Source organism: Perognathus longimembris, chromosome 3 (genome assembly GCF_023159225.1).
Source record: "Perognathus longimembris pacificus isolate PPM17 chromosome 3, ASM2315922v1, whole genome shotgun sequence".
Taxonomy (NCBI): domain Eukaryota; kingdom Metazoa; phylum Chordata; class Mammalia; order Rodentia; family Heteromyidae; genus Perognathus; species Perognathus longimembris.
The window spans coordinates 91,152,189-91,177,832 of NC_063163.1; the positions used below are offsets into that span (position 1 = coordinate 91,152,189).

Here is a 25,644-nt window from a genome sequence, read left to right on the forward strand (position 1 = left end):
GATAACTTCTCCAGAATCCTTTCCAAAACAAGGACTGAAATAATGATCAACCAGGTCACACTTTGACCAGAACTGTTTAATAATTATATATACACGTCTCTTCCCCTAACGCTTAGATAGCCAAATGCTATTTTCCCATGGTCTATGCCATAAAATGAACCTTTCTGTCATAAATACCTTTTTTTTTTTTTTTTTGCCAGGCCTGGGTCTTAGACTCAGGGCCTGAGCACTGTCTCTGGCTTCTTTTTGCTCAAGGCTAGCACTCTACCACTTGAGAATCAAACCCAGGGCTTCATGTATAGGAGGCAAACACTTTACCACTAGGCCATATTCCCAGCCCATAAATACCTTTTTAGATGTGTTTTTGTTGTTGTTGTTGATCTGTTTTTTGAGAGACAGTCTCATTATATAACTCAAGCTGGCTTGGAACTAACTTGCCCTGGCCTAGGCAGGCTTAAACTTGAGAACCTCCTGTCTCAGCCTCCTGAGTACAAGGATTACAGGAATGAGCCACCATGCATGGCTCATAAACATCTCCTTTGCATGCATCACTATGCAGGGGCAACATGAAAGGTAAGTGAGCAACACATGATGGATCAATTTATATTCTATGGAAACCGAGCTAATGTAGCAATTTTCCAGCACAACTGTTTCTTCAAGATTGGCTTGTATTGACTGATATTTATGTCAGGAAGGCAATGAAGATATCCCCCAGCCCATTCTTTGTTTCAGTAATTAATGGGAAACATGCATGGGCTGTCTGAGGTTACCTTAAATCTTTTGTGGACCCTGATAGAACACAATGCTTTTTTCCTCTTGCTCTGCAAAGTGGGAAAGGTTGAGGGCCTTTTGCAATGGGAGCTGCAGCAAAGAGCAGAGAAGACAGTCTTGTTTAATGAGGTAAGTCCTGGAGTGGGGCCTCAGGAGACTGCTGCGGCTGATGGGGCAAGCTGTGCAGTGGGGCATCTACTTTGCCAATCCCCACAGTGTGAGCCAGGGCTCCAGACAGAACCACAAAGGGAAGGATGGACCATGTGGCCCTGCTCACAGCTCTGCCTGTGGCAAGTATTCAATTGCTGGTAGTTGAAAGAAATGAAAAGGGGCCACTGGAGATCCCAGGGAAGCTCAGCCTGTTCTGGTAGCTCTGTTATGTAATGAGGTAGCATTCACTTTCTTTCTTTTTTTTTGGCCAGGCTTGGACTAAGGGCCTGGGCACTGTCCCTGGTTTCCCTTTGCTCAAGGCTAGCACTACCATTTGAGCCACAGCACCACTTCTGGCCTTTTCTGTTTATGTGGTGCTGAGGAATCGAACCTAGGGCTTCATGCATGCTAGGCAAGTACTTTACCACTAAACCACATTCCCAGCCCCAGCATTCACTTTCAACTGGAATTAACTTAAACCTTTTTTGGTTTTTTTTGATGGTCTTGGGGATTGAATTTTGCATCATTTTTGCTATTTTTTGTTTATACATGAAACCACTTCTCAGAAAACCTTCAACAATCAAGCTGTGTGTGTGTGTGTGTGTGTGTGTGTGTGTGTGTGTGTCTCTCTCTCTCTCTCTCTCTCTCTCTCCAGTGCTGGGGCTTCAACTCAGGACCTCCTGTTCTCACTTGGCTTTCTTGCGCCAACAGGTGGTATTCTACCATGAGACATGCCTCCAGTTCTGGCTTTTTGCTAGCTAACTGGAGGTAAGCCTCCTGGATTTGAATGCTCAGGCTGGCTATGAGGCTCAATCCTCAGGTTGCAATCCACAGGTGCCTAGTTTAGAGATTCTTTATAAAGCTTTAAGAGTGTTCTAAGGGGGGGAGCTAGGAATATGGCCTAGTGGTAAAGTGCTCGCTTCGTATACATGAAGCCCTGGGTTCTATTCCTCAGCACCACATATATAGAAAAAAGCCAGAAGTGGCGCTGTGGCTCAAGTGGTAGAGTGCTAGCTAGCCTTGAGCAAAAAGAAGGCAGGGACAGTGCTCAGGCCCTGAGTCCTCGCCCCAGGACTGGCAACAAAAACAAAACAAAACAAGAATGTTCTAAGGAACTCTAAGCACTGGGAGAAAAAGATACTGGAACTTCTGCCATATCATAAAAGGCTGCAAGGCTCAAGAAGTTACAGATCTGTGATCACAACTGGCAAAATATATGTAAAATAGGGCATCCTGTCTTCAAAGCTAGCACTGTTTGTTTTTTGCCAGTCCTGGGGCTTGAACTCAGGGCCTGAGCACTGTCCCTGGCTTCTTTTTGCTCAAGGCTAGCACTCTACCACTTGAGCCACAGTGCCACTTCCAGCTTTTTCTATATATGTGGTGACGAGGAATTAAACCCAGGGCTTCATGTGTATGAGGTGAGTACTTTACCTCTAGGCCATATTCCCAGCCCAAGGCTAGCAGTTTTTGTACATGTGTGCTAGTACTGAGGTTTGAACTCAGGGCCAGGGCATTCTCCCTTAGCTTTTTTGCTCAAGGCTGGTTACATCATATAGCTCCTTGGTGGTTAATTGGAGATAAGTAGGCTTTTCTACTCAGGCTATCTTTCAAACTCTGATCCTCAGATATCAGCTTCTGGAGTAGCTAGGATTATCAGTGTGAGCCACCAGTGCCTGGCTCTCAAGGACAACTTAAATCTATGAAGAGGAATGACTGAAGCTAAAACTCAAGGAACCATAGAAAATAGCACATATATTCCTCCAACATTAAATCTAAAAGGAAATAGCCAGGTGTATTGGTGCAGTCCTATAATATCAACACTCAGGGGGCAGAAGGATAAGGTTCAAGGCCAGCCATATAATAAGACCTTATCTTAAAAAAAAAAAAAAAAAAAGCAAATCCTCCCAAAATCTAGAGTGAACAGAACTCCAGGGCTTCTTGGAAGTCCTTTCTTTTCTACCACAGGAAGCTGTCAGAAGTATATTCCTCCTCTGTAGTAAGTACAACACAATATCTGGGAGCCACAATATAACCCTTTAGCAGCAAAGGTAGTGTATACTACTGACCAGGAGGAGGAAGAGGTGGGGCTTTAAGGGATCTTTTTTTTTTTGCCAGTCCTGGGGCTTGGACTCAGGGTCTGAGCACTCACTGTTCCTGGCTTCTTTTTGCTCAAGGCTAGCACTCTGCCATATCAGCCACAGTGTCATTTCTGGCCTTTTCTATCTATATATGTGGTACTGAGGAATCGAACCCAGGGCCTCATGTATATGAGGCAAGCACTCTTGCCACTAGGCTATATTCCCAGCCCGAAAGGGATCTTTTTTGGAAGAATAGAATGGAAGCTGAGAGTGTGTGGTAGTGTGCAGCTGTGCCCCAGATACTCAGGAGGCTGAGGCAAGATTTCTTGAGCCCAAGACTTCAAGACTATTGGGGTGGGGAGTGCAGGTGAAGCCAGACAGAGCTGTAGGGTCAGCTCATCAAGCCAGCAGCAGAGCTCCTGATAGGCAGGCATCTCTGACTCTTCTCACAGATGTTCACGGACACTGCACAACCTGAGCTGCCAGCATGGGCTGCTTCTGTCTACCTGCAGATCCTTCTGCAGAGGGCCCTGAAGAACTGATGATGCAGAAATCCTATCTCTCTGAAGTCAGCAAATGAGAGGAGCAAGGGAATGCTGGGCAAAGAGAATGCTTTGGAAAGCTATGCCCAAGAGCAGATTTAAAAACAGCAAAACACCTCATTCCACTGGGAAAATTCTGGTCACCTACTGAAGGGCATTTTATCTCATCTCTGTATGCTTTCTCTGAGTTTTCTTGTGCCAGTTGTCTCCTGGATGCCAGCTCAAGAGCGATTCTGCATTCTCTCTGCAGGAAGGGAAAAAGCCCTAGTGTGCAGTATTGAGCTTGGGCTTGCAGATGTCCTGGGAAGGCATGCTTTTCCAGGCACTGGTGAGTTGCTGCCAGGTACTGCATCCTTACTGCAGGGAGGGCAACGGAGTTGAGTCCTTTTCCTTGAAAGCAAGTGGCAACTTAAGCAAGAAAGTGCAGGGTTTGGGTTTTGTCTTTGGAAGTGGCAGTGCTTAAAGAGACAACCTTGGTCAGAAAGTGCTTTGAACAGTACTACAAGTCACTTGCTAAGGAGCCAGCCTTCTGGGCTGGAACTCTTTAATTTCAGCACTTAGAGGCCAAGGAAGGCCTCAAGAGGCTAGAAGGGCAAATTTAGCCGAGAGCATTCTTGTTTCTTTCTTTTTTTTGCCAGTCCTTGGCCTTGGACTCAGGGCCTGAGCACTGTCCCTGGCTTCTTTTTGCTCAAGGCTAGCACTCTGCCACTTAAGCCATAGCACCACTTCTGGCCATTTTTTGTATATGCGGTGCTGGGGAATTGAACCCAGGGCTTCATGTATTCAAGGCAAGCACTCTTGCCACTAGGCCATATCTGCAGCCCGCATTCTTGTTTTTGTCCCTGCTGTGCCCACCTCATGTCAATGCCCCATGCCCATATAAGACTATTACTTCACCACTCCATCTCTGAAACAGTTCCTCTTACCTCCCTTTTTAGACTTAAAGAAAAGGAACTGAGTAATAAGGCCCCAAATATCGTTGCTCTAAGTTTTCTAGATGATAAAGAAGACCTTTGTGAGAATCTACACAGGCCTAAGAAAAAAAAATAGAAAGTGAGCAAAACAGAAAAATTAGGTCCTAGAAAGAAAAGGGGAGCAAAACAAAAACAAAAGCAACCTCATGAAAATATTCCTATCCAAAGTATTTGGATTTCACCAAAGGTAGGACTGGGCTTAACAAGTCCTCAAAACTTACAAGTCTTTATATATCTATGCGTAATTTTATTTTTGTCGGTAATAGGGCTTGAACTCTGGGCCTAGGCACTGTCCCTGAGCTCTTCAACTCAAGGCTAGCACTCAACCATTTGGGCCATAGGACCACTTCTGATTTTCTCGTGGTTAATTGAAGATAAGAGGCTCATGGACTTTCCTGCCCAGGTTGGCTTTGACTGTGATCCTCAGATCTCAGCCTCCTGAGTAGCCAGGATTATAGGCATGAGCCACCAGTGCCCAGTTATGTTTAATTTTTTTATAAACAAGAAATACAAAGTATCTTTCTGTTTCTTAAGCTTAAAAAGTCAATTTAGGTCACAAAAATTTTAAGAAAATACTGAATACATTTCAATTTGTTCTCCAAAATCTCAAAATGCTAATAGTAATAAGTTTTAAAAAGTTATAGTCTAGGGGCTTGGAATATGGCCTAGTGGCAAGAGTGCTTGCCTCGTATACATGAAGCCCTGGGTTCGATTCCCTAGCACCACATATATAGAAAACGGCCAGAAGTGGCGCTGTGGCTCAAGTGGCAGAGTGCTAGCCTTGAGCAAAGAGTAAGCCAGGGAGAGTGCTCAGGCCCTGAGTCCAAGGCCCAGGACTGGCAAAAAAAAAAAAAAGTTTTAGTCTACTTAACTTCTACAATTCCATCTTCTCCTTTAAAATGGGGAGAATGCCACCTGCTTCTGTATGTACTTCACCAGTGCCTTCTGACATGAGCAATGGCAGAAGGAAAGCTCACTAAAAATAAATGTAATCAAGGTTGGAGTATAGCTTGGGGATAAAATATATAAACTTAGTATGCATGAAGCACTGGGTTCAATCCTCATTACCAAAGGAAACAAACCAAAGGAAGAAAGGCAAATACCACACATGAGAGAATTCATTTTTTATCACTTATATAAAGTTCGAGAATAAATAGAACAGGCAGGAACCAAGGCTTTGAGTTTAAGCCCTAGTAGTAACTAACCCCAGCCTGAGAGAGAGAGAGATAGAGAGAGAGAGAGAGAGAGAGAGAGAGAGAGAGAGAGAGAGAGAGAGAGAGAGAGGAGAGACAGAAGCAGGAGAAGTTAACAGCATTCCTCCAGGAAGGAGGTAGGTTCCTCCAGGAAGGAGGTAGGTGAGAGACTGACTGTTCATCCCTCATCCTCTTATAACTTAGAAATTTTGCTCTGTGTGCTACCAGGTCTAAAAGAAGAAATGTTGACTCTATAGAAAACACCATTCCCATCTTTGCTCATTCTTTAGCCACAGCCCAGACTCTGCTGCCCCAGAGAAGCCTCTCTGTATGCAGGAAGCAGCAGCCTCCTGACACTAGTCTCAATGGTGTCTTATACTTCTCCACAACCTTCCTCACACCTCTAATTTAGGATCTGTCCTGTTTATCACTTCAATCCAGTGACTGGTATCATGCCTGGCACATTCTAGGAGTTCAAAGAATGCCTGTTGGCACAATGAATGAAAAGGTATTCTCAGGGAAGTCACCAAACCAAGGGTCCATTACTGATCAAGATAAATGACAGAAAGCAAAGACTGCAGATTAGGAGCATAAGGCTTTGCAGTTAACTTTCAGCCAACACGGCAAATGGTATGGTTGATCCAGTGCCAACATGGCTGCCTGGAAGTCTGGCTTTGCTTCCAACAGATGACCCTGGGAAAATACTCAAAAAGTAAGTAGGACTTATTTCCTCCAATTGCCAAATAAAATTCCAAACAAATCAAGGACTTTTCAAGTCTATCACCAGTTTTTTTTTAATGCCAGTTCCAGGGCTTGAACTCAGGGCCTAGGCACTGTCCCTGAGCTTCTTTTGCTTAAGGGTAATACTCTACTTCTTGAGCCACAGCACCACTTCTGGCCTTTCTGTTTACGTGGTACTGAGGAATTGAACTCAGGGCTTTATGCATGCTAGGCAAGCATTCTACCACTAAGCCACATTCCCAGACCTCTATCACCATTCTTAAGCTGTCAAAAGCAGATAAGAGTCGGGAACTGGTGGCTCACACCTGTAATCCTAACTATTCAGGAGTCTGAGATCTGAGAATCATGGTTCAAAGCCAGCCCAGGCAGAAAAGTCCCCTCGAGACTCTTATCTCCAATTAACCACTCAAAAAAAAAAAAATCTGGACGTGGGGTTGTGGCTCAAAGTGGTAAAGCGCTAGCCTTGAGTAAAAAGAGCGCACAGACAGCACCCAGGCCTTGAGTTCAAGCCCCACAACCAAAAACAAAACAAAAAACAGGTAAGAGTGTAACTGTTCTTTCTGAAGGAAGGCTGGAGAGCCCAGAGTATGGCTGTTTCCAGTATGCCTACCTCTCCCCCTCCTCACCTGGGGCCCTTCAGGCAACCCATGGTTACATGGCATAAAGTATGAAAACAAGTCTCGTAAATAACAGAGGCTGGGAATATGGCCTAGTGGCAAGAGTGCTTGCCTCATATACCTGAAGCCCTGGGTTTGATTCCCCAGCACCACTTACATAGAAAATGGCCAGAAGTGGTGCTGCTGCTTAAGTGGCAGAGTGCTAGCCTTGAGCAAAAAGAAGCCAGGGACAGTGCTCAGGCCTTGAGTCCAAGGCCCAGAACTGGTAAAAACAAAAAAAAAAGTAAATAACAGACAGAATCCTTCCCACATTTCACATGTTCTAATTCTCCACTCAGTTGAGGACCCAATTCCCTGCTACTGGGGGTTCTTTCCAGCCTCAACCAAGAGACAGGAAATTCTAAAAGTGTGACATATTAAACATGTCTAAGGGGACAAAATAACAAATTCGTCATTCAGCCAGGGCCAGTGAATCTCACTAGGTGTTAAGTAGGAAGGAAAATAGTAACAAGACAAGCAGTGTTGGGGATTCATCTTGGCCTTCAGGGGATGGGCGAGGAGAGCTCCCAAGACGCCAACCTTCCCCCAGCCCTGGGGCAGTGTGGAAATGAGCCACACCTATCTCCTTCTGGGTCCGGAACCAGAAGGGGTAGCTTTGAGACCATCCCCCACCTTGCGCCAGCGAGCACACAGGGCAGTACTATGGGAAGTGACGTTAGCCCATGAGGGAGGTCCTTGGGAGCTGCTCTTGGACGGACAAGCTCGCCAGCCTATCGCAGCTCATGCTCAATCCTCGTCATCAGTACTATATTACTGTGAGCCCCTCCCGAATAAACCGGATTGCTCTCCGAAGCGTCTCCGAGATCCGTCTGCACCTGGCTTCCTTGGTGGGTAAGGAGGGAGGAAAAGGGGATCTCGTTCGGCCACGTGCACCTTAGGCTAGCCCGTGTCCCTCACTCCACCTTGGCCACCTGCTGGTCAGGTGCCCAGGGGAAAGGGTGGAAAGGGGAGCACTGATAAGGGAGTAAGCTTTAGCATCCCCACACCAGGGGAGGTAAATCTAGCCTGGCAAAGCAGTAAAGTGTTTTCATTTCCCCAAAGACCAGGGTTTTCCTCCTCTAGAACAGGGATGCTTGTCAGCACAGCCTATGGGTACTCTGTACTGTTCTGAGAAGTATGGGGCTGGCTGTGCTAGCACATACACTGAACAATCCAGACCCCTGGTGAATCAACAAGAGAGCCAATAGGTGTTATGAGAGCAACCAGAGAAACAGCTCAGGAAAGAGACCTGACAAGGTCTGATCCAGTTGCCACAATGCCTCTCTGAATGCAAAGATATCCATGGAAGGAAAACCTCTCCCTGAAGGTCTGTGTTGGGAGCTTTGACTGTTAACCCCTGCCCTGATCAACAGCTACTCAAGAAACCTTCTTCAGGCAGGAGCAGGATAGCAGTATAGGATGGAACTCAAGAGTCAGGACTAAATTAAGCCAGGTGTGGTAATTGTACTTGTAATCTCAGCACTCAAAAGGCTGAGTGAGGAAGATTACAAGTTGAAAGTTAATCTGGGCTACAAAGTAAGACCCTATCAAAATAATAAAGGAAGGAAAGGAAAAAGGGAGGGAGGTGGCTAAGGAAGAGAATAGACTGGTAGGTAAGGGAATAGTATGGTAAGGAAGAAAATAGGTGGTTAGGATGGTTATAACCATTTCTTCACTTAGAAGAAAAGCAACACTCTGATCATCCCATGTGTTCTTTCAAGGACAGAGTTGGTTCATCTCACAAATGTCTACTACTATATGACACACCCTAATTGTGCTGCCCCCAGGAGGCTTAGAGTTGATGACTCCTCACCCCTTCTCACTTGTCTGAGAGTCTCTTTTTATTTTTATTTACTTATTTTTTGAAAGCCCTGAGGATGGAACCCAGGACTTACACATGGTAGGCAAGTACTCTATCACTGTGCTATATTCCAATCCTGCTGTCTTTTTTTTTTTTTAATTTATTTTTTGCCAGTCCTGGGCCTTGGACTCAGGGCCTGAGCACTGTCCTTGGCTTCCTTTTGCTCATGGCTAGCACTCTGCCACTTGAGCCACAGCGCCACTTCTGGCTGTTTTCTATATATGTGGTCCTGAGGAATCAACCCAGGGCTTCATGTATACGAGGCAAACACTCTTGCCACTAGGCCATATTCCCAGCCCCTGCTGTCTTATTTTTAAGAAGGAAAAAAGGCCAGGCATGGCTGCTCATGTGTATAACCTCAATTACTTGGGAGTTAGATTGTGAAGCTCATGGTTCATGATCTTCAAAAGTTAGAAAGATCCCATTTTAACTAGTTGCTGGCATTTTACCAGTGGCAGGCACCTATTATCCTGCTACTTGGAATAAATAGGAGAAATGAAAACCAAAAAGTGCTAGGAGCATGGCTCAAATGGTTAAGTGCCAGCCTGGCAAGTGCAAGGACCGGAGTTCAAACCCCAATGCTACCAAAAAAGGAAAAGGGTCCTTGGAGGTAAGTACTAAAGTTCACTTAACAGACAGCAAGATAGGTAAGACCAACTCGATGATTAGAAGGTGAGTCAGTAGCAGAGAAACCACATTTCAGACTTTCTCTTTGAGTCAGTGTGGTCGCTGCACCCACAAAAACGACTCTTTCAAGTCGGTTCAGTGGTGGGAGTGGCTGAGGTAAATGAACCTGAACCATGGGGTGCACACTAGTAAAGAGCTTTGTATTTAGTCCTCACAATAACATATGAGGAACAAGTTCACAGATGAGGAAACAGAAGCCCAGAGAGCTTCCATTTGTCTAATCACACAGCTAGAAAATAGTAGTGCCAACGCCTTCCACCACTGCCCCATGATGAGGTCACATGTCTCACTCTGCCTGGCAAGGCCACTCCTCTCTGAATGAAGCCTAGCAGCAGCACACCAGCTCCAGGCTAGAGTATGAGAAACAGGTTGCCACACATCCTGCAGGCCCTCAGATGCTGAATGGCAGGTTATTTTAGGGCCAGCCCATCTACCTTGAACAACAGGAACATCAAGTTTAGTAATGTGCCAGTGAAAGCCTAGGATAAGCCTGCCAAGTTAATGAGTCTTTTGAGATATGGATGAAAATTGATTAATCAAAATCAGTCTCCTGAGTCCCACTAGCAATTAAAGATCTCAAAATGAAAAGAACCAAAGTCAGACAAATGCCACATGTAAGAGAATGTTCTTAAACCAGCTCTTTGAACCTCACGCTAAGCAGATGCCAGTTCTCAACTAACCTACAAGCAGTAATGTATGGAAATATTTGCTGTGGAGGAAAAGACAAGGGGGAGGAAGGAGAGGTGCAATGGGAATATGATGGAGGGGGATGAATTAGCTTAAAGTATACTATGTATGTATGAAAATTGAAACCTCTCATATTACTAACATATGTTAACTCAAAGGAAGGAAGGAAGGAAGGAAGGAAGGAAAGAAGGAAGGAAGGAAGGAAGAAGAAGAGAAAGAAGGAAAATTCCTTTGGATTTGCAAGGGAAAAAAAGGGAGAGGCAGCTTCTTCTAGGGAATACTAGGATAAGGTGAGAAGAGAGGCCCAAGACCACAGAACAAGACTGCAGGGACTGTTTTCCCACCGGTGCAATGGAACTCCACTCAATGTGCAGGGCTGCCGGCTGCCTGCTGCATGCTGGAGCTGTGCCTAACATGGGAGCACACATAGTAAATAAAGGACAATCTCTCCACATGGCTCCTACAGGCCCAGGGCCAGAGACAAGACTAAAGGGGACAGAAGAGTGACCTGGATCTCCAGGTAATTGCCACCAAAGCTCAAAGCAGGGCTTTTTGGAGGCAGGTAGAACACCATGGGAGTTCTCATATGAATAGAGGCTGGGCTAGAAATGGCAAGATGGGTCAGATTTAGAAAGGGGAGTGCAGGGGTGGCACAGAGAACACTACAAGATGCCAGGATAACAAGGTGGGGATCTGCGGACCATGGTGTCACGGCCAACATTGGCTGAGGAGCAGGCTGGGTACTGAGTGATTTATAGCCTCTGTCTCATTTCATTCTCACGGTAATCCAGCAGCCAGCCATAGGCCCATACATGCCAGCATGTTCAGAGTTCTGTGAGACGTCCTGCCTTGGAAGGAAAAAGGAACAATGAAGCTAGGGAAGGGAGGAGGAGGTTCAAGGGGTCTTGGATGTCAGGATTTGTTGCTAGATACTGCAGAAGAAGGTGCAGAGGTCCTGTCACATGACAAGTGACACCTAGAGCACCAAGACTGCTATTCACTGGCTTATCCCCGAAATGCTTTCTTTTCTGGGATTCCTGGAGACCCCAATTCTCTGCTTTCCCTCCTACCCAACATTTCAGGCTTCTCTGTTTCCTGTTCTTTCTTCACTTCTTCCCCTTCGCTACCAGCGAATCCTAGGACTCAGTCTGGTATCTCTTCTTCTCCATCTATGCATTTTGCTTCTTGTGATCTCATCCAATGTCATGGCTTTAAATATTCTCTTCATACTGACAACCCACAGCTTTACATCCCAGTCCAAACTCCCTAAATTCCTGGCTCCTGTGTCCAAACTGCTTAACTGACGGCTCCGCTTTAATGTCTGTGATTAGCAGGTGGTTCACACTGAACAGGATAAAACTGACCTCCAGCTGCTTTCTCTCCCCAACTGCTCAGCCTATAGTGTCCATCATCTAGTTACTGCCAACACCATTGTTACCAGATCCTCAGGCAAACAACCTGTCACCCCTGACCACAGACCCCACTTCCCATCCCTCAGTAAATCCTATTAACAATACCTCCAAAATTAATCCAGAATGCACACAGTGGCTCCTCTAACTCCATTAAAATCTTACCCATGCCCCCATCTCCTCCCACTGAGAATGTTTTCATAGTGTTCCTTACAGCTCACCTCAGCAACAGCCAGAATCATTCCATTACAGTCTAAGACAGTGGTGCCCCTCCTCAACTCCTCCAACAGTTCACTGTCTCACAGTAAAAGCTCAAGTCCATACCAGGCCCTGGGTAAGATGTACCCCACCTCTACCATTACTTCTTCAAACTCCCACCACTTCCTAAGCTCCAGGCATACATCTTTGCTGATCCTTAAACACAACAGACATTTTTCCAACTCAGAGCCTTTGCACATGCTGCTCACTTTGCCAGAAAGGCTTGATCTCCAGATAGCTTCATGGCTCAGATTCTTTCTTTTTTTTCTTTCAGTATGGGGTTTGAACTTAGGGTCTCACACCTTGCTCAGCTTGCTTATTTGGCTAGCCATTTACTACTTGAGCCATGCTTACAGCATGGCCTTTTCTGGTTATTTTGGAGTTAAGACTTTTACAGTTTTTTCTGGCTGGGCTGGCTTGAAATCTTTTTTTTTTTTTTGGCCAGTCCTGGGGCTTGGACTTAGGGCCTGAGCACTGTCCCTGGCTTCTTTTCTAGCACTCGGCCACTTGAGCCACAGCGCCACTTCTGGCCATTTTCTGTATATGTGGTGCTGGGGAATTGAACCCAGGGCCTCACGTATACGAGGCAAGCACTCTTGCCACTAGGCCATATCCCCAGCCACTGGCTTGAAATCTTGATCCTTCAGATCCTAGCCTCTTGAGTAGCTAGGATTACAGGTGCAAGCCATCAGCACCTGGTGAGTCTCACTTTTTTTTAGTCTTGGCTCAAATCTCACCATCTCATCTGAGGCCTTCTCTAACCACTTGATTTAAAATCAGATACCTCTCCAACTAATTCTGTTTTCTTATTTCCTCTAGTCTGTGATCCTCTTTGATCCTTCAAAGTACTTACAATCTATATACAATATACAATATACTATGTACAATATACAATATACTATATACAATATACTATATACAATCTTTATAGTACTTTGATCAAATTCACCCCAACTCTATTACTGTTTCTTTTCTAATTTCTTCCTTTTTTTTGGTCTGTTGTGGGGCTTGAACTCGGGGCCTGGGAGCTGTCCATGAGCTTTTCTGCTCAAGGTTAGCACTGAACTGCTTCGAGCCAGTTCTACTTCCAGTTTTCTGGTGGTTAATTGGAGATAAGAGTCTCACAGACTTTCCTGCCCAGGCTGGCTCTGAACCTCGACCATCAGATTTCAGCCTGCTGAGCAGCTAGCAGCACCTGTGCCCAGCTCTATTGTTGTTTAACCCCTTCTCTTCCCTATTTTTAAGTTTGTTGTGGAGTTTATAGTAACTGTTTTCATACACATATATGCAGTACTTTGATCATATTCAGCTTTCCTTTTCTTCCTTGATTCCTTTTTTTTTTTTTTCTTCTCTTTTGCCAGTCCTGGGGCTTGAACTCAGGGCTTGGACACTGTCCCTGAACTTCTTCTGCTTTACTACTTGAGCCATAGTACCACTTCTGTCCTTTCTGTTTATGTGGTACTGAGGAATTGAACCTAGGGCTTCATTCATGCTAGGTAAGCACTCTATCACTAAGCTACATTCCCAGCCCTTTCCTTTACTTCTCTATTACTTCCCTTCCAAGAAAAGTCCTCCTTTTACAATCATGTCATAAATTATCTTTTTTTAGGTCTAGTCCACCTATGAGCAAAAACATGTGTATTTGTCTTTGAGCTTGACTTATCTCAGTCAACATGATGACCACCAGTTCCATCCATAAGAACAAGCATTTTGCCTGTTTTGTTCACTACTGTATGATTACCTCCTAATGGCATACTAGACAAATAGCAAATGCTCAATAAATATTTTAATGACTAGTCCTCAACTCTCTTCTTAGGGAAATTTCATTTCAAGTCCTGTTAACCAACTTTAGCTATAGAACAGTTTCCTAGTGTTTCGTTCACTGGGTCTCCCAGGTTCAGAGATAGATGAGCTCCAGCTTGCTGTTTTGTCTTTATTGAATTTGTAAGTGCCAGAAATAATTGGAAAGGTAAATACATACATGATAAGAATGGAAAAGAGTAGATCAGGTGGCACAATCTGAAATGGGGTAAAGGTTCAGGTCACTCCTTCAGTGAAGCCAGGTCACTCCAGTTGCTCCCATAGGCCCTCCCATCCTGCTCCAGCCCCGCAGGCCCTGTGTCCTGTGCCTGGATTATCCTCTCCCGCTCTGTAGGGCTGCTGCAACTGATCCTTCCAATCTCAGCTTAGATGACATCATTTCACAGGCACCTATCTTAAGAAGGTATTCTGTTCCCACCTCTTAGCATTTTTATTTTTCATATATTTCCTTAATCTCTTCCATGGACCAGAAACAGCTGTATGTGCTAGGGACGCAGCAGTGATGAAACAAACAAAAATCCTTCCTTTCAAAGAATTTCAACCTCCTGGTGGGCAGATAAGCAAGATATAACTAAATATACAGTATCTGATAAATGCTTTTTAGACCAAGAGATGAGGGGAGGCTAAGAAGTATGGGGCAGGAGAAAAGAGGCTGAAATTAAGTAGGGTGGCCACAGAAGGTCTCTGAGAAGTTAACAGGTGACATCATCCAGGGAAAAGCCTGCCAGCATGCCCCCCCCCCACAAAAAAAAAGCTAGAGATGGGGTATTGTTTTGGGGCATAATTTGTGCTTAGCATGTACAAGACCTTGGGTTTGGGCCCTGGCACTGAAAAAAGAGAAAAAAGAAAAGAACAGAAGCAATGAGGGCAAAGATGGGAGTGCATCTGGCAGGTCTGAGGCAACTGTAGCTTGATGTGATGGGAGGTTGCTGGGCGATTCTGAGCAGAACAGTCCTAAGATCAGACTTACATTTTTTTGAAGGGGTAGTAGTTCACTCACTCACTCATTCATTCATTCATTTATTTATTTATTTATTGTTGCCAGTCCTGGGACTTGAACTCAAGAGTCTGGGCACTGTCCCTGAGCTTCTTTTACTCAAGACTTGAGCCATTCATTCATTCATTCATTCATTTATTTATTTATTGTTGCCAGTCCTGGGACTTGAACTCAAGAGTCTGGGCACTGTCCCTGAGCTTCTTTTACTCAAGACTTGAGCCACTGCACCACTTTCAGCTTTTTCTGTTTAAGTGGTACTGAGGAATTGAACCCAGGGCTTCATGCATGCTAGGCAAGCATTCTACCACTAAGCCAGATCCTGGGCCCAATTTTTTTTTAAGGGGTTATGGTACTAGGGTTGAACTCAGGGCCTGGCAAGTCTGCTTACTAACCAGTGTCTCACATTTTAAGCCATGTCTTCCAATACTTTTTCGCTTTAATTATTTTTCAGATATGGTCTTGTGTTTTTACCCAGCGTCAGACTCTTACTTATGCTTTCCTTGTAGCTGGGATATTAGGTATGCACCACATTTTGTTTGGTGGTATGTGTGTGTGGCAGGGGGTGGGGGAGGTTGCCATCATTTTGCTCAAGCTAGCCTCAAATCTGCATCCTCTGATCATTGTTTCCTGAGTGGCCGGTATCACAGGCATGTGTCACTGTGCCTGGCCCTGGACTCACATTTGAATAGGCTCTGGCTGCTACACCTTTTGTTTTCTTCATGACTTGTCAGTTCTAATCACTGCATTTGTTTTCCATTTCTGCCTCATCTCTCTCCCCTGTAAGAAATAGTCTAGCTTCTTTACCTATCAACACAGACCAGTGCCAGCCATTAGCAGGTCTCAATAGACAATGCATGAGTTCTGATCTTGAGAAGTCTGTTTTATCTCAACATCTAGCAACTCAATCCTTCAAGATCACAGAATATTTTTCAGACAGAAACAGATCCAACAGATAACTCTACAGAAACTGTTATTCTACCTTCAATGTGGAATTAAAATTCTGAAAGCAATTCGAGTGTGATTAAAAAAATACTTTCCGCTCTACAGAACTCAGCTGTTGAAGTGCTGAAAAAATAAGCAAACACTGAAGTGTCTGCTTTGAGACTTGACTTCCATCTTCTGGCTTAGGGTGCACAGGTAACTAAACTAAGGCAGCCTGGTTGCTGATGAACTCTGGGACTATGGAATCAACCAGCCACACATTTAGCTTAACTAGAAGGAGCCTCCCAACCTTAGATACTTTCCTGGTGAAGGCTAAGACCAAGACAGAGGATGCAAAGAGCATTGTGCTTGGGACTTTAGAACCACAGTGAGCTCCATTAACTACCAGGAGACAATCCAACAACAAGGCTGTTCTGTGTGTGTGTGTGTGTGTCTGTGTGTTTTCTAGACTACCAAGCATACACACACACAAAGCCCTCCTAAAACTGGATAAATGTCAGTCACTATTACTGAGTGTTAACCATGTTATGTCCCTGCTTCTTTCCAAATCCTAGTCTCTGAAGGCCGGAGGCATGTTGGGGCCTGGTTGGTGATGGCAACAATAGTTCAGGAGCAGTCAATCCCTATCCCTCTGGGAAGACATGAGTATAGATAGAACATTGCAGTGTAGGATCAGTTTACTTGCCAACCATTTACTGTGCCTGACTCATTGACAGACAGACACCTCACTAGGTGCTGGAGACAACTTTTTTTTTTTTCTTCTTCAGTATTGACCATAGAATTCAGGGCATTGCACTTGCTAGACAGACACTCTACCGTGTTTCAACCATGCCTCTAGCTCACGACAAACTGGTGGAAGACTAAGAAGACAAGCAAGTAAATAGATGACTATCACAGGATATCATGGAGGGACATATGGCAAGGGCTGGTGAGCTGGAGTGACAACTGGATGGAAGCACCAAGCAGTAACCTAGCAGAGAGGGGGCCAAGGGGCAGGCCTAATGCTTCAGCAGAGGGAGCACAAAGCACAGGCAGAGAGGTAAAGAGGTGGGGCTTACAGAAGTGCCAAGCAGCCCAGTCAACTGGATATGGAAGGTGAAGCACCAGTTGGAGGAATGAGGAAGGAGACACAGGCTGGCGTCAGACTTGAAAGGCCTTAGATACCAGGCCAATGAATGTGAATTTAGCGTTTAGCTTGAGGACAATGGAAATCCGCTGATGGATTTTCACGAGCAGGATGTTTTGAAAGGATCCCTAGTTGTTCTGGTGGTTATTTGTTCAACTCAGTGTGAAGAGATAAAGACCTCTTCTGGCCTGTGATAATATCAATGACCTATCTTGGACAGAAAGACCTGATCAGAAAAAGAAACATCTTCAAGGGACATCTTCAGAAATCCACCAGAGTGCAAAACTCAGATCCAAGCCACACTTGCTATCTGTCAGCACTTTAGGCTTTGCTGATGGACGTAAGTGCTTCCTGGGAAGGGAGCAGTTAAGACACTGAAGTTTCAAGAATTACTAGAAAAAGATGAAAGTCCAAGGCCAGACCCTATAAGGCTAACAGACTGAAGTTTTTCTTAAACACTTTTAGGAAGTGAAACAAGAAGGCTGAGAGAAGTCCTGAGTACATAGAGGTCTGTTTGCAGAAGGAAGTTAACACTGCTCAAGCCAGGCTTGACACAAGCCCTTCTCCTCAGACATAGGCCCCAGCAGGCACTAACCGGAATCAAGTCAAGGCAGCCACCAAAGTAACAGGCTCTGCACAATTTCCTCATCTAAGGTAAGGAAAAAGGCAAGGAGTGGTCAGTAGTATTTTAAGAGCTGAGGTAAAGGAAATTCAGTGAAAGTAAATTATGCAGGTCACACTTCTGGGAAGTCATTGAGCTCAGGTTGGAGCCCAGGGCTGACTGAAGGGGTATCAGGGAAACTGTCTTTGCATCATAGCTGTCATTCAAGCCACTCGTGATAAAGCTTCTGGCTGACCTAGACTCAACAGATAGTTTTGACACAAGCTCTAAAAGATCTGCCATCTAGTGAAGCTGCCCCTCATGATAGTTTCTAAGAGGTCAGAGATGCCTGGTGGGCTACACTCAGGAGAGTGAAGCAGAGGCTCTGAGTTCTGTTCATGTGCTTACCATCTGTGACAAGGCACTTTATCTCAAAATCCTCCTCTGGAAGGATGGGGATAAGGTGACAATATTAAGTTTCTGTGAACTGAATGGAACTAGGGAAACAGTTCAGAGAGTTAAAAAAGAGAGAGAAGGAATTACAGTATCATTAATAATGATAGCTTTCTTCAGAAGCATGCAGAAACCACACCTTCATTAAGGTTTATGTACAAACAGTGGATAGAAAGGTGCTGCTATCAGGAAAACTGAGGCTGAATTGCTACAAGTAAAATGTCTACAGAAGGAAAAAGGCTCCGTTTCAGAGTCTTGTCCTCCAGTCACCAAATCATGTCACCATCTCCCAGACCTAGGCCTGCATATTTTTCAGGTGCACAAAAACCCTTCCCTTGGGTATGTTCTTCTAGAATCTATGACCAAAAGATCATCTAGGGGTCAAGTGGTTCTTTTTCTCTTCCCTGGGAAAGGAATGCAGCTCAACTGTTCTCCTGAGGTTATAGACAGATATTATAGATATTAGCATCGTGGATGGCCTGTTTTGTGTCTCACGGTTAGGCCACTTACAGCAACAGCTTTCTAAAGTCAATCAAATGCTCTCTTTGAAGATCAGACAAGAAGCCAAGCAATAAGGCCACATCTCAACATCAATCCAAATGAATAAAAAACAGTTCAGACAACCCAATCCTGCTTCTTTTGCCTCTGTACTTTGCTGGTCCCTGAAAACCTAGGTTAGAAACTCTGCTTCTGCTTCCACCACTGGAATGGCCTTAACTTTCCATCTGTGACTTCATCTCCGTGTGCCTCAGTCTCCCCGGTGATAAAAATGAGGACAGCAGGAGCTACCTGAAGAAGGCTGCTGCTGGCTTAAATGTAGCACTGGGAGTAAAGTGTGTTGTACAGTCGGGGCGGGATAACCAGTAAGTGGTAATTGTTCGTGTTTGATAGTCTCATCACAGGTGTTCCCATTCCGTCCACCAGTCCCCGAAGACCCTCAAAGGGCAGAACGAGCCGTAGCCTTCCGAGGGGCGGGGGCACAGGGCTACTTCTTGATCCCCGCCCTCTCCCCTCCAACCCGCACTCTGGAAACCGCGGCAAAGAGAGAAGCCCCCGAACGCCGAGGAGGCCTCAGAGTTTTCTCTCCGGCCAGGGACGGGCTTCCTGGACCGAAGTTTAGAAGCCCCTGTACACGCAAGGCGGCCGGGGTGCAGGAAAGCCAGATGCGGAGAAAATAGAATGAACCTGCAGCCTTCCCGCTCCCTGGGGCGGGAGATGCCGTTCGCGCGCGCCCGGCCGCCGCCGCCACGTCCTCCCCGTGACCTCTGACCCCCCACAGCCCCCTCACCCGGGACCCCGGACGCCGTCCCATTCCTTCCCCAGTCTCGCCGAGCTCCCCGTTTCCTCACCCGCAGGTCCAAACGGCTCCGGGCGCCACGACTCGGTTCGTCTTGGCAGCAAAATGTCCGCGGCCTCCTTCTCGGGCTCACCCGGTGTGTCGGTGCAGCCGGCCGCTCTGAGCCCCGCGGCTGTCACCTGCTGGGCGGGAACTTCCGGTAGACGCACGGCCGGGAGGAGGGGGTGCCAGAGCCTCGCGCGCCCGGGAACTTCCGGTAGACGCACGGCTGGGGGCGGGGTCGAGAGCACAACCCGGGAGGGTGGGGCGTTTGGGGACGGGGCTACGTGGGCGTAGTCTCTGGGGGCGGGGCGGGGTGGGCCGATATTCACCTCGCGGGCTTGCACTCCCGCTCAGCTGCGCTCTCCCCTCCGGTGTTTGGAAAAGCTAAGTTTCTTAATGGAATGGAGCCAAAACGGTTATGAAGACTTTGAGGTCTATCTCTTTCTGAGTTGCAGGGGGAGAAACTGAGGCCCTGAGAGGATGTTACTCAAGGTCACTGGTCTTGGGAATAAGAGAGTCAAAACTAGAGCTGTAACTGCCCAGGCGCCAGACTACGTTTGTCTGAAGCTGGACGTTTGCTGCAGCGCTTTGGGAATTCCGTGCTCTGGGAGAAAACAGCAGAGCCTGCTTGGAACTTTATCGTAATGTGCTGTTATTTCCTCTTTTGCCAGCGCCTCAGAGGCCACATCATGCCGATTCTGACTGGTACTATTCTTTTTTTTTTTTTTTTTTGCCAGTCCTGGGCTTGGACTCAGGGCCTGAGCACTGTCCCTGGCTTCTTTTTGCTCAAGGCTAGCACTCTGCCACCTGAGCCACAGCGCCCCTTCTGGCCGTTTTCTATATATGTGGTGCTGGGGAATCGAACCCAGGCCAGCACTCTTGCCACTAGGCCATATTCCCAGCCCGGTACTATTCATTTTTATTCTTCCTTCTAAAATAATTTTTTGTTCAACCATCTAACACATAATACACTCTCTACTCGTTAAAGGTACTTTATTGAATAAATAATATTTCCATTGTACACAAATGGAGATACATTAATGAGAGAAAAAGAACATGCAGTTCCATTGCCCTGTGACAGTCACTTTTTTTTTATTATATTTTAAATTTAATTCTGTTTTTTTTTTGGCCAGCCCTGGGCCTTGGACTCAGGGCCTGAGCGCTGTCCCTGGCTTCTTTTTGCTCAAGGCTAGCACTCTGCCACTTGAGCCACAGCGCCACTTCTGGCCATTTTCTGTATATGTGGTGCTGAGGAATCAAACTCAAGGCTTCATGTATAGGATGCAAGCACTCTTGCCGCTAGGCCATATTCCCAGCCCCTCTAAATTTAATTCTATTGTCAAAGACATATACAGAAGGATTACAGTTACATAAGGTGGTGAGTACATTTCTTATCAAACTTGTTACCTCCTCCCTCATTATTGTTTGGCTTCCATAGCCAAAACTTTTATATTCTATTGTACACACATTATTTCAAACATTTAATATAATTTTGCACATATCAGCCTCAACACATTTTAATATTTTGAAAATTTTTGAGATAACTATAGACCTACAGCACATTGTAACACTAGCACAAAATCAGAGTCCCATGTGACCTCACTCAGCTTCCCTCGATGGAGACATTTTACATGTTCGTAGCATAACACTAACCCCAGGAAATGTGGCACTGGTAAAGTACCATTATCACAACCACAGACCTTAGCCCATCTTCAAACCCTTTTGTTGTGAAGCAGGCAGACAAGACACAGAAAATGTGTGTGTGTGTGTGTGTGTGTGTGTGTGTGTGTGTGTTTGGCTGTAATGACAAGAATTTGTTTTCTAAGGTGTGGAGAGACTGGAAATCTGAGCTCAAGACCAGCCTGATTACACCAGTGCACAGCCTTGGGGAATGTTGAGTTGCTTCTCTGGACCAAGATCTGAGGTTAACTATTGGACCCCTTTGTTCCAGTTCTATGGATTAAGCACCATTGCATACCCTCATAATGCACCACTTTAACTCTCACCATTCTCAAGAGTGGAGACCATAGTGACACATTTTACAGATGAGAATACTAAGGACCCAAGAAGCTGAAAGCTTTCCCAACTTCACATAGCAGCAATAGGCCAGCTCTGGAGTTAAGGCCAGGGCTAAGCACTGGGGGGCTCATGCCTGCTCCCCTCTCCTCATCCTTACTTGCCTCATAAGGTTTCACCCAACAGAGGAAGATTGGCAGCTCTCACAGGGACATAAAAAGACCCACAACCTGCCACCAGCACTGTATGTCCTTCTGTGAGTCCTTTGTACTTGCTGACACCCAGAATTTCAAAGCACAAAGTTCCCACCTTCCCTCCACAATGGGTGCATAGTATACAGTCATCATTCTGTATCTGCAGAACCTGTATCTGGGACTCAACCCAAGATAGAAAAAAGTTTTGTTTTTTGGTTGTGGGGCTTGAACTCATGGCCTAGGTGTTGTCCCTGAGTTCTTTTGCTCAAGGCTAGTGCTCTACCACTTTGAGCTACAGTGCCACTTCTGATTTTCTGGTGTTTAATTGGAGATAGTTTCGTTGGCCTTTTCTGCCTGGGCTGGCTTTGAACTGCGATCATCAAGATCTCAGCCTCCAGAGTAGATAGGATTACACACTTGAGCCACTAGCACCCAGCTGAAAGATTTTTGTCTGCACCAAACACATACATAGACTATTTGCTTTGTCATTATTCCCTTAACAATACAATTTAAGGGGCTGGGAATATGGCCTAGGGGCAAGGGTGCTTGCCTCATATACTTTAAGCCCTGGGTTTGATTCCCCAGCACCACATATATAGAAAACGGCCAGAAGTGGCGCTGTGGCTCAAGTGGCAGAGTGCTAGCCTTGAGCAAAAAGAAGCCAGGGACAGTGCTCAGGCCCTGAGTCCAAGCCCAGGACTGGCAAAAAAACAAACAAAAATACAATTTAAAACTTGTTGTGTAGCACTACCGCTATTGTGTGCTAGGTAAATCATTTACAGATGATTTAAAGCACACAGGAGAATAGTTTTGATGCAAATACCACACTATGTTATACAAGGCCCTTGAGTATCACAGATTTTGGTGCCTCTGAGGGTCTGGAGACTACTCTCCCACAGATAGAGAAATTACTCTAAATTGGGCAAATTAAAACCAGTATTCTTTGGCTGGGAATGTGGCTTAGTGGCAGAGTGCTTGCCTAGCATGCATGAAGACCTGGGTTTGATTCCTCAGTATCACATAAACAGAAAAAGCCAGAAGTGGAGCTGTGATTCAAATAGTAAAGTCCTAGCCTTGAGCAAGCTCTGAGTTCAAGCCCCAGGGCTGGCAAAATAAATAAGCAAATACACAAATAAATAAAACCAGTATTCTTTCCCTTTGCCCACTAGAGGTCACACAGATACCATTAAACTGCCACCCATTCCTTTAACTGCAACAGGTGAAGCAATGCCTTTCTAGGGTCCAAGTTTTTAGACTCTTCTTCCAATTTGATTAAGAATCCTCTATTTGGGAACAGAAGACACTGTGCAAAGTACAAGGTACTCATTACCTGGCTCAGGTAGTTGTAATCCCTCTGTACATCACTTTGATCATAACAATAAGGTAAATTAATTTAAAAACAAAAAACAAAAAAACAGAATCCTCCAGTCTAGACCATTTGTTTGCAGATTTGGGTTGCTGTTGTTGTTTTGGCCAGACCTGGGGGTTGGACTCAGGGCCTAAGCACTGTAGCTGGCTTCTTTTGCTCAAGTTTAGCATTCTACCACTTGAGCCACAGCACCACTTCTGGCTTTTTCTGTGTATGTGGTATGGAGGAATAGAACCTAGAGCTTCATGCATGCTAGGCAAGTACTCTACCACTAGGAGGCAGGAAGGACATTGTTCCCAGCCACACAGTACCAGCCTTCCACCTACAGGGGATAGGCAGGAGCTCTCATCCCCCTTTCTCCCAGCTATAAATGCCTTCAGTTCACAAGCCTTGGTTTTCCCAGATGCCACATTCTGCTCACCTCTCTTGCCTATGTGGCTGAAGGCTACCCCATGAAGGGCTCGGCTGTCTTGAGTGTCCTGGCTCTGAACCTCCTATCCCACCCATGGGATTCAGTCTCACATCAGGTTGATTGTGCCTCCTTAGAATATTGCTAATAGCGGGGAGGGGGGTATGAGGGACAAGGTAACAAACAGTACAAGAAATGTATCCAATGCCTAACGTATGAAACTGTAACCTCTCTGTACATCAGTTTGATAATAAAAATTTGAAAAAAAAAAGAATATTGCTAATAGAGGACAAGCGTGGTGGTGCACAGCTGTAATCCAGCTGGCTTTGAATCTCAATCCTCCAGATCTTAGGCTCTTAAATAGCTAGGATTACAGGTGTGAGTCACTGGCACCTGGAAAAATTTATAATTTTCACCACTCCTAAGCACACAGTTCTGTGGCATCAAAAGCAGTCGGCCTGAACACTGTCCCTGGCTTCTTTTTGCTCAAAGCTAGCACTCTACCACTTGAGCCACAGTGCTGCTTCTGGCTTTTTCTGTATATGTGGTGCTGAGGAATCGAACCCAGGGTTTTTGTATGCTAGGCAAGCAGTCTACCACTAGGCCACATTCCCAGCCCCTAGAATCCCCTTTTTTTCTGAATAATATTCCACTTTATATGGCATATCATTACTTATTTTTCTCTTTGTTGTAGTTTGACCATTGGCAATTTCTTTAGGCTGGCTCCTTCCAGTAACTCCCCTCCTTTTTTTCTTTTTGCCTGCTTCTGCCTCCTAGTTTCTGGAATTAGTCATCTACTGACACTCTCAAGATTTCACTATGTAGTTCAGGCTGGCCTAGAGCTCTGTAGTCCTTCTGCCTCTGCCTCATAAATGCTGGGATGGCAGATGTACCCACCAAACGTGAGGGTTGTTGTTGTAGTTGCTGTGATTCTTTAGTACTTCCTTACATCCAAGTAACTCAGAGGCCCAGGGCTTACCCAGCTCCTTTCCTCTTCCCCAGCTCTGGGATCAACCATTTGCTTTTCAAACAGTTGTGGTTCCTTTTATTGGAGAATGGTATATAGGAGCCAAACTGAGTGCCTGGTGTGCTTACCACTGTGGGGTGCTCATAGCTTCTACACCTCCTCTAGGAGCCAGTGGTTAATCTGTGTTGAGCCACTGGGCTCTATTAGTTTTAAAATTGTTGCTTTCCATTGACTGCAGCTCCCAGGCTGTGTCTCTAGGAAGCTCCGCCCTGCTGTTGACACAGCCCTGTCCAATACTGATCAAGCCACACCTAGTTAATTTGCATGATAGGTTCCTACCTCTTGTAACCTTGCAAGCCTTAAAGTCAGAGTGGCAGACTTGGGTGCAGGGGAGCTCCCAGGCTTGCTTCTGGGACTCTCGGGAAGCAGGCTAGCTGTTTGATTTTGAGAAGGAGGCTGTACCTCTTGGAAACACTTCATTCAGATAAGGAGATTTCTAGTGCTACCAGTATGGGGTATAAAGAATAAAGAACCTCGTAGCAAATCTATAGAGGTGTTGTCCATTGCTGTACCACCTACTCAGCAGCTAAAAACAATATCCATTTATTGGTTCACAGCTCCATAGACCAGCAGTCCAGCATTGCTTGATTGGGTTCTTTGCTGGAAGTCTTGCAGGGCTGAAATTGAGGTGTCAGCCACGCTGCTGTCCTATCTGGGCTCTCTTCCAGGCTTGTTGCTTTGGTACAACTCATTTTCTTGTGAGTGGAAGCCTGATGTCTCCATTTTCTTTCTAGCTCTCAGCCAGGGACCACTTGAGGTTTCTCTCAGGTCACCCCACGGCTCATCTGGCTTAGCTATGAAGATCTTGCTTCAACATCAGTTCTGTCTCACACTTCCAATCCTCTTACTTCCTTCTCTGCTACCAAAGTGTCTGCTATACTATTTTTCTTTTGTCAGTCCCGGGGCTTGCACTCTGGGCCTGGGCTCTGTCTCTGAGCCTCTCTGTGCTCAAGGCTAGTGCTCTACCACTTCTGGCTTTTTACAATGAGATAAGAGTCTCATGGAGTTTTCTGCTGGTTGGCTTTGTACTGTGATCCTCAGATCACAGCCTTTGGAGTAGCTAGGATCACAGGTGTGAGCCACCAGCACCCAACAAGTCTCTGATTTTAAAATTAGGTTGGCCCTGCCTAGATAATCTTTCTTTCTTTTGGTACTGGGCTTGAACTCAGAGCCTTATATCTGCCAGGCAAGAGCTGTACTACTGAGTCACACCTTTTCTTTGCACTGGCTATTTTGTTGTAAGGTCTCCCTTTTTGCCAAGGGGCAGACCTACACTTCCACCCTCCTTTTATTATCTCAAATAGCTAGGATGTCAGGTGCAACCACCATGACCCCAGATGTTG

General features: G+C 45.6%; 1 protein-coding gene and 1 long non-coding RNA gene across 4 annotated transcripts in view; one reads left to right on the plus strand and one right to left on the minus strand.

Annotated features, from left to right (window-relative positions):
- Positions 1–19,436, minus strand: part of Ap1b1 (adaptor related protein complex 1 subunit beta 1) — a 53,812-nt gene extending 34,376 nt beyond the window's left edge. For 2 of the 3 annotated variants that reach the window (XM_048343253.1, XM_048343249.1), the window contains exon 1: positions 19,297–19,436. The gene's annotated coding sequence lies outside the window, so the exon portion shown is untranslated. Of the gene's footprint in view, positions 1–19,235; positions 19,260–19,296 lie in introns of those variants that run through there. The other variant, XM_048343251.1, reaches the window with a different exon arrangement.
- Positions 1,299–21,071, plus strand: LOC125349260. Its single transcript, XR_007210496.1, has 3 exons — positions 1,299–1,528; positions 16,724–16,732; positions 21,038–21,071. It is a non-coding gene; the product is annotated as an uncharacterized LOC125349260 (long non-coding RNA).
- The last annotated feature ends 4,573 nt before the right edge of the window (positions 21,072–25,644 follow it).